The sequence below is a fragment of the Lampetra planeri genome, chromosome 12 (assembly GCF_965212315.1).
Source record: "Lampetra planeri chromosome 12, kcLamPlan1.2.h2, whole genome shotgun sequence".
Classification (NCBI taxonomy): Eukaryota; Metazoa; Chordata; class Hyperoartia; order Petromyzontiformes; family Petromyzontidae; genus Lampetra; species Lampetra planeri.
Window position 1 is genome coordinate 8,910,951 of NC_136118.1, and position 14,026 is coordinate 8,924,976.

Below are 14,026 nucleotides of genomic sequence, written 5' to 3' on the forward strand. Positions count from 1 at the left end.
GGTTGCTTGGATAAAAAAAATACTGCTCAAAGGCTGGGAGCCTATGAACTAATAACGGCTTGAATGGATCCCGCAAACCTTAAACGGGTCTCATTTCTTCCATATCAAAATTTCGGAGTAAGTGGCATTGATGTTTTTCATTTTCTCAAAACAACCGCAATGTATTGCAATTGGAGGTAAATGAAATAGAAATTGCCCCATTTTATATTGACCTTGCAAAGTTTGGCAAGGTGCTGAAAACTTTAATGAAATCAATTCGCCGCAATTTCTTTTCCACGCGGGATACGGCAGGCGGCATTATAAAATATATCCACTGGGCAATATCGCCAGTAAAATGCTCGCTCCCAGAATGCAACATTAATAGACTTTGTTGAAGTTTGATTTCCCTGTATAACACATTAGGCAATTTTCGGCACAGCCGCCGCTGTCATTTCAAACGGCAAAACAAATTACCACGGCCGCAGACAGCCGCGAGGAACAGAATCTATCTCAATAGAGTAATCCCCTGTCCGTATGTTTGTATTGTTTAATTCTGACACACAATCACTTCATAACGTATAGGCTCTGAGCTCATAACCAGGCGATATCAATCTCTGGCTAATTGCATCTCGGCCATTCGCCATCTCTCTTTCCATCACGCCTGCCTAGTTCCATAATGTCACCTTTTTTCAGGGCCACGGGGAAGTGACTTAGCAGCAATCTATCCCACCTTGAATTCTGTTTGTTGGTCGTCTCTCTCCCCTCACCCGTGCCCCCCCCCCCCCCCCGTACGATCTCTCTCTCTCTCCCCTTTCCCACCCATCGCACGCTTCCCCTTCCCCTCCTCCCTCTACTTCCCACCCTACCAGCATCCTGTCACGCAGACGGCAACACCCGCCCGGTCAAAGCAAATTGACAAACTCATCAACGTAATGCAATTTTGGCCGGGCCGTCCGTGCGATATTACTCACATCAGTCAGGGTTAGCGAGCGTTGGCCGCCGCTGCGAGCAGCAGTAGCAACAACAGCACCTCCGGAGGCCGGCAGACGAAGGTGCATGGTCTCGGCAAGGATGGACGGGACGGAATTCGTAGAGCATTCATCAGGGTCACTTGTATTCAGCGCCATGCAATTCACAATACGAGGCGGATTTACACATCGCGTCTTGATGCCGGTGCATTTCAGGACGCTGTACAACCGCAGAGGTTTTTTTTTTTAAGAGTTGGCAGTCAATGATAGGTCTATATTCGAGTCTACGAGTCTCTGTGCGAGACAAATGCACGACAAACATTGCGGATGTGTAAAGAGCGTTTAAATGCGACCGCATCTCAAGGTTCTGTACAGAACCAGTGGGCGTATTTATTTTGCAAGAAAGAGGCAGTTAATCATAGGCAGCTGAGAGGCGGTTCTTGGGCCTGAACATATACCTATATATCTTTGTTTGTTGACATATTCGTGTAATATTCACTCCATATGTATAATGCTTCTGTAACTTAATTGTATCCATAATAGAGGGGGGTGGGGGTGTGGCCTAGATCGCCTTCTAACCCCAAAAAACCTCGATTATGGATAATATTGGCTGCGAAAGCCTACGTGTTAAACTAACTTAATTGTAACTGTGCTATGATCAGTCTAAAAACAAATTACAGTATGCGCGAGTCAACTTCCGCTACGGCGAATGTGTGAACATTGATGTACGTGCTTGTGCGATATTTTACAATGCCCATGTAACTGTGTTGTTTTTGCCCCGACTTTTATTTCCTTCACTGCTGTATTCTTTAGTTTCGACTGCCACTTTGGCGACCCAGGGCCACTCTTTGAAAACGTTTACTCTCCTGGTCTCCCTCCTGATTTCTCACGTGGCTTCACTTGATACATTCGAGGGCCAGGGAGTCAACAATAATGGTGGCTGGCGGTGGTTATGGAGTTCCAGACAATGAGAGCAGCAGAGGAGAACAAGTGACATCCCACGATGCGAAGTCTAACCGTTGGCTCTGACGGAGAGTCTTGGTTGTTGCAGCAGAGAAGTGTATGAAGGGGGCACGTTTTTCCCGCACTTCCCGCACCTCCGAATTGACGGGAAGTCGCGATTGTGGTCTGAGATGTGTCGACTTAATGGAATCATTTCATGGTCGCGACAACCTTTTTTGCTGTTTGGGCTTTTTTGGGTTTTGGTGACATTTCTTCATTTGTTTATTCATTTCTTTATTTGCTTGGTAGTAAGGGTTTTCATTTGCTTTGTCGTGGCTGTATATGGGATTTAGTCTCTATATATAATTAATGTGCGGCGTTGTGGGATGCTGTTCGCATGAATGACGCTATATAAAATGAGAGCATTAGTATTATTATACACCCTGCTTGTAAACCTGGGGAGGAGGGGGGGGGGTTCGGCAGCCTCAGCGATGATGTGCCAGCCGCGTCCAGGGCAGGGCTAATTGTCCCCATCGTGTTTGCTGTGCAGCATTACGATCGGCAATGCGATGAGCCGAGGTGCTTCAAGCACTGCGCGATAAATCTGGCGACCCGCGTTCTATTCCCAGCCACGGTTGACATTGGTGGCGGGTGACATCTGAACCGGTCCTGGCTTCACCCAGCTTCACCAACCCAACCTGACCAGTGGGGTGAATTCTAGATTTGAAGCTTTCGTGACTGCAAGGATTCATATTCTTAGGGTTTTTCGGTAAAGTCACGTAGGTAAAACATTACAAATTAATAAAAGTAAAATAAAATACAAATAAAAATCACGACGTTTCGGACGCCTGTGTTGCCTCCGAAACGTCGTGATTTTTATTTTTTATTTTATTTTACTTTTATTAATTTTTAATGTTTTACCTACGTGACTTTACCGAAAAAAACTAAGAATACAGTGGGGTGAAGTATGGTCGAAACAACTCCCACCATTAGTTTAAACAGGTGTGACTGCTGATGAAACCACGAAGGTTAAAACCGCCCCAGAGTTTACCTCGATGTTTTCAAACAATGGCCTGGAAGACTCAATGGGTAATGGATTACAAAAAATGTTATTATACTTTTTTACTAAAAAATGTTTTACTATAAATATAAGAAATATATCCTGGATATGGACAGCCACTGAGGGTGTGACGGATATTTTTTTCATTCCTGTTGCCCCATGCCCCCTGTACCGTTCCCGTAAAGTAGGCATTGATGCCGACTTTTTTGAGGGCCATATTGGCACATAAAATAAAGATTGATTGATATGTTTTGCATGAATATATATACACACACAGGCAATTCATAGCGACATAATGACACGATTGACTCCACCAAATAAAGGAGCGGTATTTTTTGGAAGGCGATAATGAAATGCATTAATAAAAAAAAGACTTTTAAAAACCAAAAGTGTAGGCATGTCCAAATCTAAATGTTACTTAATAAAATCCCAGCGCATTAAAAAGTGCAATAATTGCAATTATGATGCATTGACCGTGTGCTCAGTGGCTATCTATGGGGCAGTTATCAATTTGTCTTTGTGAAACTTTTATGAGTAAAACGTTTCCTGAAAATGTAACGTTTTACAATTCGTAAAAAAAAATCAAGTCAAACTGGAATTTGTGTTAGGAAAAGATTTCGCTCATAGAGGTAAACGATACGACAGTGAAATTCAAGCAAAAGTGGAAAAATGTAACATTAAGACTTGAAGAAACTTGGCCGCTTGTGGTTTATGAACTATTCCAGAGAATAAAAAGTTAACACTCAAGCAAGTATAACATTTTTATAACCCACATTTAATTTCTCGATATGCCGTGTAAAAATATTAAAACACTTCCTCCGATTGAAAAATAAAAGTTATATATATTTTTTAAAAAGCCACGCTTGAATTACTGTACATCGATACAATACAAACTCCCAGTATTCCAATTATTGGAAACCCTCATAAAACATTATCTCATACATATAAAGTCGTATACGAACTTGCCTGAATGAGGCTCTCAATCGGTACTTATCGTCAGCTGTGAAATATGGATAAAACACGGGCACTGACAAAGACTGCGGATTTTTTTTTTAAAGTTGTTCAATGAAGCACTGAGAGATGCACGCTTGGAATAACAAATTCCAGAGAAGGTCAAACGCGTGGATGATGTAACAAGTGCAGTAACATCACATTGGCTGTGATGTCTCGGAGGGAAAGTTAGCGGGCTTGGCAAGGCCACGTTACTGGATCTCATGATGGCCGATGGACAAGCCTGGTGATGGAATGACAGCCAAAGTCGAGTCCAAGACATGCCTGAAAGGACAGCCGCGGTGGCGAGGTGCTAACTACCTCGCCTGTTATAGAGGTTAGGGGTTTGATCAAGTGCCTGACGCCTGTATATTTGGAGTGTGCGTGTTCTCCCCGAGTGTCGCGTGGATTTTTCTCCAGGTCCTCCGATTTTCCCCCTCCACATTTAGAAACATGCGTTTAGAGTATTTAGCTGCTATAAATGTCCACATGATCACCCACTTCGTTCAGCTATCCTTTGTGGCCAGGTCGCTTCTGAAAAATACGTATATAGCTCAGTCGGCCTTATATGGTAATTTTTTTTTTATAAATAGTTTAGTTTTAGTTTAGATAATGTGCAGAAACAAGACGGATTGTGGCATCGCAGAAAACGTGAGGAATAAAGTCGGCGTGGGCAGGCCTCCATCCAGCAGTGGATCGATTGTCACGTGGTGACTCAAAAACACGGGTCACTATGAGGGCAGACAGCTGCCCCGTACGTGACAATAGCTTCTTCTGAACACGAGAAGTATTTCCCGATCAAAGCAAGCGTTTCTTTTCATGCCGTTTATCTTTTTGACATCCGTGAAGGCCGCCACACGCCGGTTCATGGGGGTGGGGGCAGGGCCGGCGAGAACCGGTTCAGATCGCCATGTCCAGGAACGGGAACCTCAGGACGCCGGCTTAAAAGCGCAGTGCTTATCAACGTCACTGCCACGTTGTGCGCTCAGTTGAAACGCTTCCGCTGTGACGATGGGGTGTGTGTCGCTTCCGAAAATTGATGGGGGCCGTACGACGACTACGACGCAACAGCCCCGCTGTGTGAATGCGAGGAAGCCAGGAGACCTGTGCGCACACCGCCGTCTCTCTCGCCTGTGAAGCAGAGGTCGCAACCGGGTACCCGATACCCGTACCCTACCCGATACCGGGCTACCCGGCCGGGTACGGGTACCCGTTTGCGACCCTGGTGCGGCCGGGTACGGGTACGGGTAGGCCGTGAGTCACTGGTGAGTAGCCGTTTGTCACTCATTTCGGGTAGGGTACGGGTAGGGAACGGGTACCCATTTGCGACCCTGGTGCGGCCGGGTACGGGTACGGGTAAGGAATCAAAACCCGTTTGCGACCTCTGCTGTGAAGTCCGTCAGCGCGTGCCGGACGGACTGGTCGCCGTGCACGTGCCGGAGGAGGAGGCCGCGGTTGTCACGTGGCTCTGTGGCTACGTGGGCTGACGTCCGCTGACAGAACGTCCGACACACATATGTGTGAATTTAACACGTAGGCTTTCGCGACCAATATTAATCATAATATAGGTTTTTGGGTCAGATCGCGTTATCTATAAATGTGTCGTAACCCTCCACCACCCGACACGGCCAAACAGTAAAAAATGTGTCACGTTTTCAAAGGACAAAATAATTCACTTCTTTAGCCCACCGGTGTGCTGAAGAGAGAATCAACAGCATTTTAAAATTTGAGTACGACGTTTCGCTGATAATTACAATCAGCTTCATCGGGCAAGAATGGTGAAGCTCTCCTGTTGCACATATGTGTATATTTATTATTGTTTATCTGGTGGTCTGTGTGAAAGTCACGTGTAAAATCATTCGCTAAATAAATATATTCATTGTAATTTATATGGCTACATGAACCCCTCCCCCCCCCCCCCCCTCTGATCTTCGAACAGGATTGGCTCACAGTAACGACATCACATTAACCCCTCTATTTAAGACCGAAAACAGGAGGATTTACCCACAATTCTGGCTATCGCCTGATGGGGTTGGATGTAATTACCGGCAAAATGTCGTACTCGAATTGTAAATGCCGTCGGGTTTACTCTCCAAACACACCGGTGTGCTGAACTAGTAACTAACTGGCATGTTTTGTTTACGCGACAAACCTTACTCCTTGGCTGTGTCTAGTATTGGCGGGTTTAACGACGCATTTATATTTAGGCGACACAATCCAAAATTCTATGATGGAAAATACAAATGTAATATATCTAAGTGAACAACACGCATGTTTGTTTTGTTGTCCTCTGCGAGTCCTCGAGTAATGGAGCACTTTGTAATTACTCCGGGCAGAATGGCTGCATCCCGCGATACTTGAGTCAGATTGCTGGAACGACGTTTGCGAATGAAACCGAATCGTGTCCTCCATGCAGATGCGGTTCGTGTGCCAGGCGTGATCAGCGGGTGGAAAATCCGCTCAACGGGTTTAATCTCAGCAGAGGGAACACTGGAGTGGGGCGTGGGGGCAGTTTTGAGATTTTTCTAGGGCCCTATTGGGAACTATTGATGGTGGTGTTGGGGGGGGGGGGCTTTACCCTTGCACTTCCGTTTACTGGAGTAAATTATTTTCTTTCATAACCGGGCGATAGCCCACTGGGACTATGCCTAAGCATGAAATGGTGCATCGATTCAGAGATCCATATTGTTTCTTATGCTCACGATAAAAAAAATATGTAAAATCGTGCGTGTGAAAATCGATTTAGGTTACATGGAAATGCTATTCTAACGTTACATTTAGGGTAACGTTGTGAACAGAATTGCACAAACGTTACCGGTGAAGTAAAAACAATACAAACGAGCAAAGACTGAGACAAAAACTAATTGATTTGTAACTCTGCTCCCATCGATGGTTCCATGGTAATTCGGCAATTTATGGAGGGGCTGTGTTACCTTGGTGTGGTCTGGGACTGTTTTGGTGTTGTTTTTGCTGCAATGCCCAAGCTTGATAAATTAGACTTTTAAATATATAAAAACCGTACTTATATTTCGTGACTTGCTTACCTTCTCTATTTTGCAATCCTAAAGTTTTTTGTGTTGTTTGTTTTGAAACTTGCTGACCCGGCCACGGGGGACATCTGTGAAAAGGAACGTCATAGCTCGTCGGATTCCTGCAGGATAAATAAAGATTCTGATTTCTGAATAAAACTGTGAGCACAAATCGTGATAACTTAATACATAGTCACTGTGGGGTGAGGGCTGAATTGTAAGATGCCTACGTGCCTGACAATAATATTTTTTTAAATATACATAACATGTACAATAAGAATAAATAGTGCATAGCTCTTGCAAGCTTGCCTCTTTATCTTTGCTGAATTAACATCAGCAAATGTATCCGCTACAAAAGCAACTAGTTCATTAGATGTTATTGTGACAAGGGCTATGCTTTCCTTTGAACCGGCTTGCTTTAATGAGGCAGAACAACGCAGTATCCAGGCACATTGCCAGAAGGACAATGTTCCCTCTGAAAATCCCTTCGAAGAGAAACACATGCATCGAAAGCTTTCACTGAAAATTGTGAATTGTATAAAATTAAAAATATAATGTACAGCTCTTTGTCAATCCACTGCTGGATGAAGGCCTCTCCATACCGTGTTAGTCCTGAGGGTTGCTTGACTGTACTTCACCGCACTGGCCAGTGCGTGTTGCACATCATTGCCCCACATTTATTTACTTCACAAGCTGGTAATTGAACTACCCATTAGTGAATCCATGCCAGCCCATCTACGAGTTAATAATTTGCAGCTCTTTGTCAAGCCACTTCTGGATGAATACTTCCCCACATCCGCTTGACCATACTTCACCACACTGGTCAGCACGGGGGGCTCGTGAATATGCCCCCCCCCACCCCCCGGGCCAATTCAGATATGACTCGCAACTGATGTTAGTCATGGCCGGGAATCAAATCCAGGATTGTCAGCTTCGTAGCGCAGTGCGCTAGCCACCGCGCAACTCCCTCCCCCCACATACACAAACACCCATTACTTAATCCATCCTTGCACATCGCTCAAAATGCGGCAACTCGTGGCAACGGGTTTGTGGATTGGGGAAAACTCTCGCAAAGAGTGGCCTCCAAAGCTTAAGGGAGGCAATAAAACGCTTTAAAAAAAAAAAGAAAATTCCTTTCTTATGCTGTGAAATGAAGGACCCGAAGCCTTTCCGACAGGAATATGACGGCGAGATGATTTCAGATCTCGTTGCTCGACAGATCGATACGGCTGGAACAATAAAGGTTATCGATCACCGGGTGGCTCAATAACGTCATAACAGTTTTATTAAAGCGAGCCTGATGTTTGGAAACAATATTTACTGTTGATGGAGGCTGTCAGACGGCACACATTTACTACAGTTGCACTTTAACCTATCCTAAGCACGCGATAAAGGTTAGCTCAAAGTCCAGGATGCAGTGTTATTAAAAATAATTGCTTCATGCTTTAACACCCGTTATTCTATCGCACGTAATAATCGCAGCACTAAATTGCATAAGGGCCACGTATTGCGTATTCCAAAAGCACAAACATCGTGTTTTGCAGAAGAACGTAGAACTTCGTTTGATAACAAGTTGGCTACTGCAGATATTATAACCCCTATATGACTACAGCACAGCTAATTTAAGTTGCCGTGGCTGTTTTGATTAAACAAGGCAGCCACGCGGCACGGCTTTGGGTGTTTCTAGCACGTCTCCTTGGATATTCGATAAGTTGCTTTGGCTCAAATCTGTAAATGAGAAAACAAAATATATTGAACAATGCACAAAGGTGTGCACTGCGTGCACAACAGGCTCTCAGTGTAAGCATTCGGAGAGAAAAAAAAACACCAGTTCCTGAAGAACTACAATCATGTCATCATGTCTTAAGTCACCATCAATAAATTGAGCAAATGTGACCAACCAAAATACAGCAGTGAGACAGAGACACAAACGTAGACCGATTTAAAGCTTTCGTGACTGCAGGGATTCATATTCGTGGTTCTTTCGGTAAAGTCACGTAGACAGAACCAAGAATATAAACGTAGACCGGTTTCATACATATTAAGACTCATCAGTACGGCGGTCACAAATGTTCACTGCTGCGAAGTCTGCCTCTGCTGCAGCCTACCGGTTTGTCAAAAAAAATTCCAAATGTATTCACGGTTACTTAAGACAAGATAATCCCAATGCAGTTCATCGGGAACTGGCGGTTTTACATAATACTAAAGGCAGAGGGCATTGAGTTACACACAGGTGCACGTTGTTGTGCATTGTTGAAACTTTTTAGTTTGGCTGTAGGGACCTTTGGCATCGACACAAAAAAAAAACCGACACGCATTAAGTGACACACCTCGCGCTAATTGCTTCCCGCGCGCCACCGTCACTGTTATGTAACTCCGCAACGCCGCTAATGATTGTTTCGCATTATGCAACTGGAATGTTCTCATCTTAATTGGCCCAATGCGTGAAATTGTATTTTTAAATCGCGAAAAGAAAAAAAAACCAACGCGCGCTTGTGATTTTAATGAACGCATGTTACAAATAAGAGGTCAGGAGCTTTCGTCCGATACAAGCCGTACGTTTACAGACGACGCGTGATAAAGATGTACATGAACAGCAGAAGCTGCATTATAAGCACACCACCTGCTCGCAATGCCAGCTGTGCTTATACCAGAAGTAGTGTGCATAGGAAGTTGCCCTTTGCCTTTTCCCCCAGCTGTCTAATGTAACCACGTGGAGCTCATATTCCGGCTGTGCTTATATCAGGTGTGCTAATATGCGGCTTCTTCTCTATGTGACATGACCGAATATGTAATTACGGTATCTCTCTATGGGAGATACGTAAACGAGGCACGCATCAGCAAGAATGTGCATATCGCATTACGCAGAAACGTGCTAGTGCTCCACCAAACAAGGAGCAGAGAAAAATATTACTCTAATTAGATAGCTTTCATCTTCTTGGTTTTTCGGTAAAGTCACGCAGAAGGGAAGTAATAAAATAATAAAAATAAAACATAATAAAACAATTCTCACGACGTTTCGGCTACAACGCAAGCAGCCGTCGTCAGGTGAAGAATGAGAACCTGTCAAGCTGGCAGCTTATATATAAGCTTGCGTTGTAGCCGAAACGTCGTGAGAATTGTTTTATTATGTTTTATTTTTATTATTTTATTACTTCCCTTCTGCGTGACTTTACCGAAAAAAACAAGAAGATGGATTCCTGCAGTCACGAAAGCTTTAAATCGAAATTTAGATAGCTTTCCTTTGTTTATAACCAGGTGGATTAGCGACCATGCGCAAGTTGGAGACATCGCAATGACTGAAGTGGGCTTGGGCAGGACGTGTCGCCAGGAGGGGTGAACGGCCGGTGGTCAAGACGAACAAATGGGTGGCAGACAAAATCGGGAACGCACTCGAAAGTACAACCGACGCGTAAGATGGAGTAATGATTGTTGGATCGCATCCAGGAGAGATGGCGGTGGCTCCGGCAGTGGACAGTTCAAGGCTGATATTGATGGAAACCAACTGAGATGTGTTTCCTTTGAAAGGATTAAATGTTGTGGTGAAAAAATAAAAACTTGCGCAAAAATATTTCACAGTTGGGAATGTTTTTTGTAGAACTGGACACAAAACAATACACGTGAATAAACCGTCAGAAGATACATCCAAGCCAGTATCTTCTGTGTCAAGCCATCAACGCCTGTTATTGTTATGAAACAGAACACTTTTCACGATTGCAAAGTGTCGTTGTATTGAAAATAAATACAATCTAATAATTAATCTGGCAACACGAGTTCAATTGCTGGTCACGGCTAACATCAATGGCAAGAGATATCTGAACCGATCCGGGGCCACCCCTTCACCAGCCCGCACCGACGTGCATGGTGAAGTATGGTCAAACCCACATAGCCGGCACACCGTGTGGGACCCCTTTCATCCAGCAGAGGGTTTGACAAAGGGCTATAAACTATAATTATTAGTTCAATAATGCAGGATGAGACTAAAATGATTATACTTTAAATAAAGACAGTAAATCACAGGACACAGAAAACTAAAACGTGTGCATATATGGAAACCATTAAGGGATAACAATTACAATTTGAACCTGTTAAGGGAGAGAACTTAACATTTTACGACCATAGCAAGGGTACCTTAACATTAGCGCCTTATGCTGCTGCATAAACACATGTATTTAAATAAAAGAATGGATGCATTAATAATGAGTAAGGCAGACACTGCTGTTTTGATATTCCAATGCATATATATTTGATGAAACATAGTGATTGGAGTGATTGTGCAGCGGTTAGCGTGCCGAGCTAAGAATCCAGCGAAGTGAGTTTGAATACCGGGCCAAGGTTAACATGTGGTGAGCAATACCATAATCTGGGCCCTGTCCCACATTCTGCCAACCTACACCGACCAGCGTGGTGACATATGGTGACACAAATCTGACTGACATGGCCTTCATCCGCCAGTAGATTGACAAAAACGGAATGTAAATGGCTGTGGGAAAAAATCAACACAGTACCTGCATAGTAATATCACAGACAGGAAGGAAATGTACTGAAAAGGGTTTGAAGGAATACATACAAATAAATCGGTAAACATTGATTTACAAGGTGAACGCAGTTAACTGAATTCTCCAAAATTTGAGATGAAATTGAAAAACTGAAAAAACCACAGTCATCTATTTGATCACATTGGCGTTAGATTATGAAACGGTAAAGGTCAGATTAAAATAAATAATCACAAATATCCCGTTACAAATTGATTTGTGGCCAGATCACTCCAGTATGATTTTGATGCCTATAAATAATTTTACTCCAACGATTAGTTTTCCAACAATTAGTGCCGTCTCTGGGACACTGTGTTACTTGGCACATTCAAACGCGTTTTTTCAGGGTTTTTTTTCCTCCAAAAAGGGTGCATTATAACTTTCTGGCTCTTGAACACGGCTTAATTACGAAGCCACCAAAAGCGCCAAACACACACACACCACGTATTGTCCTAAAAGTCACCGCAGCCTTAATTTGCGTTTGGCATTTCACAAATGCTAATGAGATCGCACATTTGGCAAAAGTACTTAGTCACGGTGTCACTTGTACCCAAACAAAGGCTGACAGCAAAAGAAATCTGAATTGGCTTCGTCTCCAGACCCAACATCTGTTCCATGAGTGTTTTTTTGTTTTTCTGACAATGACCTGCTCAAAAGAGGTCCAGTGAGCGTCCAATGAATATGCGCAATCTCATTAGATCTGAGAAGCTGTGCAGGGCTGAGTCTGCCTAGCGATTGGATGGGCAAATACCAGAAGTTGAGCCAGGTATTGTCGGGGTGGTGGGATTGTGAGGTGGCCTGGGTTGTCTCCAGGGACTCTGTTTTCCTCTCAAACGCCAAACATATCAATGCAGGACCCTCCTATAAAAACTCAATTATTGAGACTCAGTGCGGCACTATTTGGGTAAATAAGGGGCATTGTTATGATTGGACATCTTAGCCAGTTTTAGAAATGTTGTTTTCATACACAATTGTTTCAAAAAATATCGGTGACTGCATGTAACACTGAGTTGCAGTGTGAGTTATAATTTCCAGAAACGGGTGAGAACCAAAATACGTGAACTTTAAATTCAGACGATGCTGCCGATGTTGCTGCTGCTGAACTGCTTTTGTGATGTTTGTTGTCCTTCCCCCACACGTCCGATTAGCACGGTTGGTGATGTAAGGTGCGAAAGTTCAAAATACATAAATCACAGTCGGTGCTGGTTAAAAGCCACACATACCGCCAACATTTATGCAATACATATTGGCAGGACTCCTGCTTTCACAGTGAAAATCCTTAAATTAATTTTTTACATTTTAATTTGGGCTTGAAAGAAAGTACTGTATGGGTATCAGTTGCTTAAATCCACGTAAGTTCACATTTTTATGGCACCAATTCAACATCCAATTTTAAATCTAAAGGAGTACATAGGAATATGTTCACCCACGTTGTGTCACGTAATCAGCCACAAACTCCTGAGGACTTTGCTTTTCAGATTTTATGAGAAGTCGTATCTGTCTCGTCAAAATATGGCACAGGCTTATCACAGCTTTGTTAATAACTTACCAGGTGACGTGGACACACAATGCCATCTCATCACGTAACATAACATCATTGCACCGAGAGAAATGGTGGTGGAGTTGTGGCATAGTGGCTAGTCCATTGCACTATGAAGCCGGAAAGCTAAGTTAAGATCCACACCACCTTCACTCACAAGCCTGCTAAAGTATGGTCAAACAACTCCCATGACAACAAACTTAACAAAAAAAGCAGTTCTAAAAGGAGTCTAACGCCTGGACAGACTCCACACCTGTGGATACATTTTAGTTGTATTAATAATGGCAATGTTGTACAGTATTGTGCAATCTTCTTGGTTCTTTCGGTAAAGTCACGTAGAATGGAAATAATAAAATAATAAAAATAAAACATAATAAAATAATTCTCACGACGTTTCGGCCACAACGCAAGCAGCCGTCCTCAGGTGGAGAGCAGGTCTGTCGAGTAGACAGAGTCTGAATGCAACTTTACGATGTTACAAAACTCTTGACATGACTCACATAACAGGAGTCAAACTGCCATATTTCCAGCGTTCTCCCACCACTTTACAATACCACCATTACAAGGGCCACTTCTCCACATTAGCTAACCCAAGACATCTGTATCTCTCAAATGGCTTGAAATGCACCGTTGTGAGTTAAACAATGTGAGTTAAACCCGGGTAAAGCTTGGAGAGCTGAATGGAGTTCAAAATAATCTAGATTTGAAGTTTTCGTGACTGCAGGGATTCATACTCTTTGCTTCTTTCGTGAAAGTCACGTAGGTTACTTCGGGGTGAAGTGGTGGCGCTTGTTCAAGCAAGCACACTGATCGACCCGAGTTCGATTCTGGATCAAGGCTAACATCAGTGGTGACATCGAAAGCGGTGTATGCGCTACCGTAGCGGTCTCACACAAGCTGACCATCGTTGTGAAGTGTGGTCAAAATACACGGGCCCCAATCAAACAGTGGTCGAACCCGCCCTACTGATGGGTTAACCACTC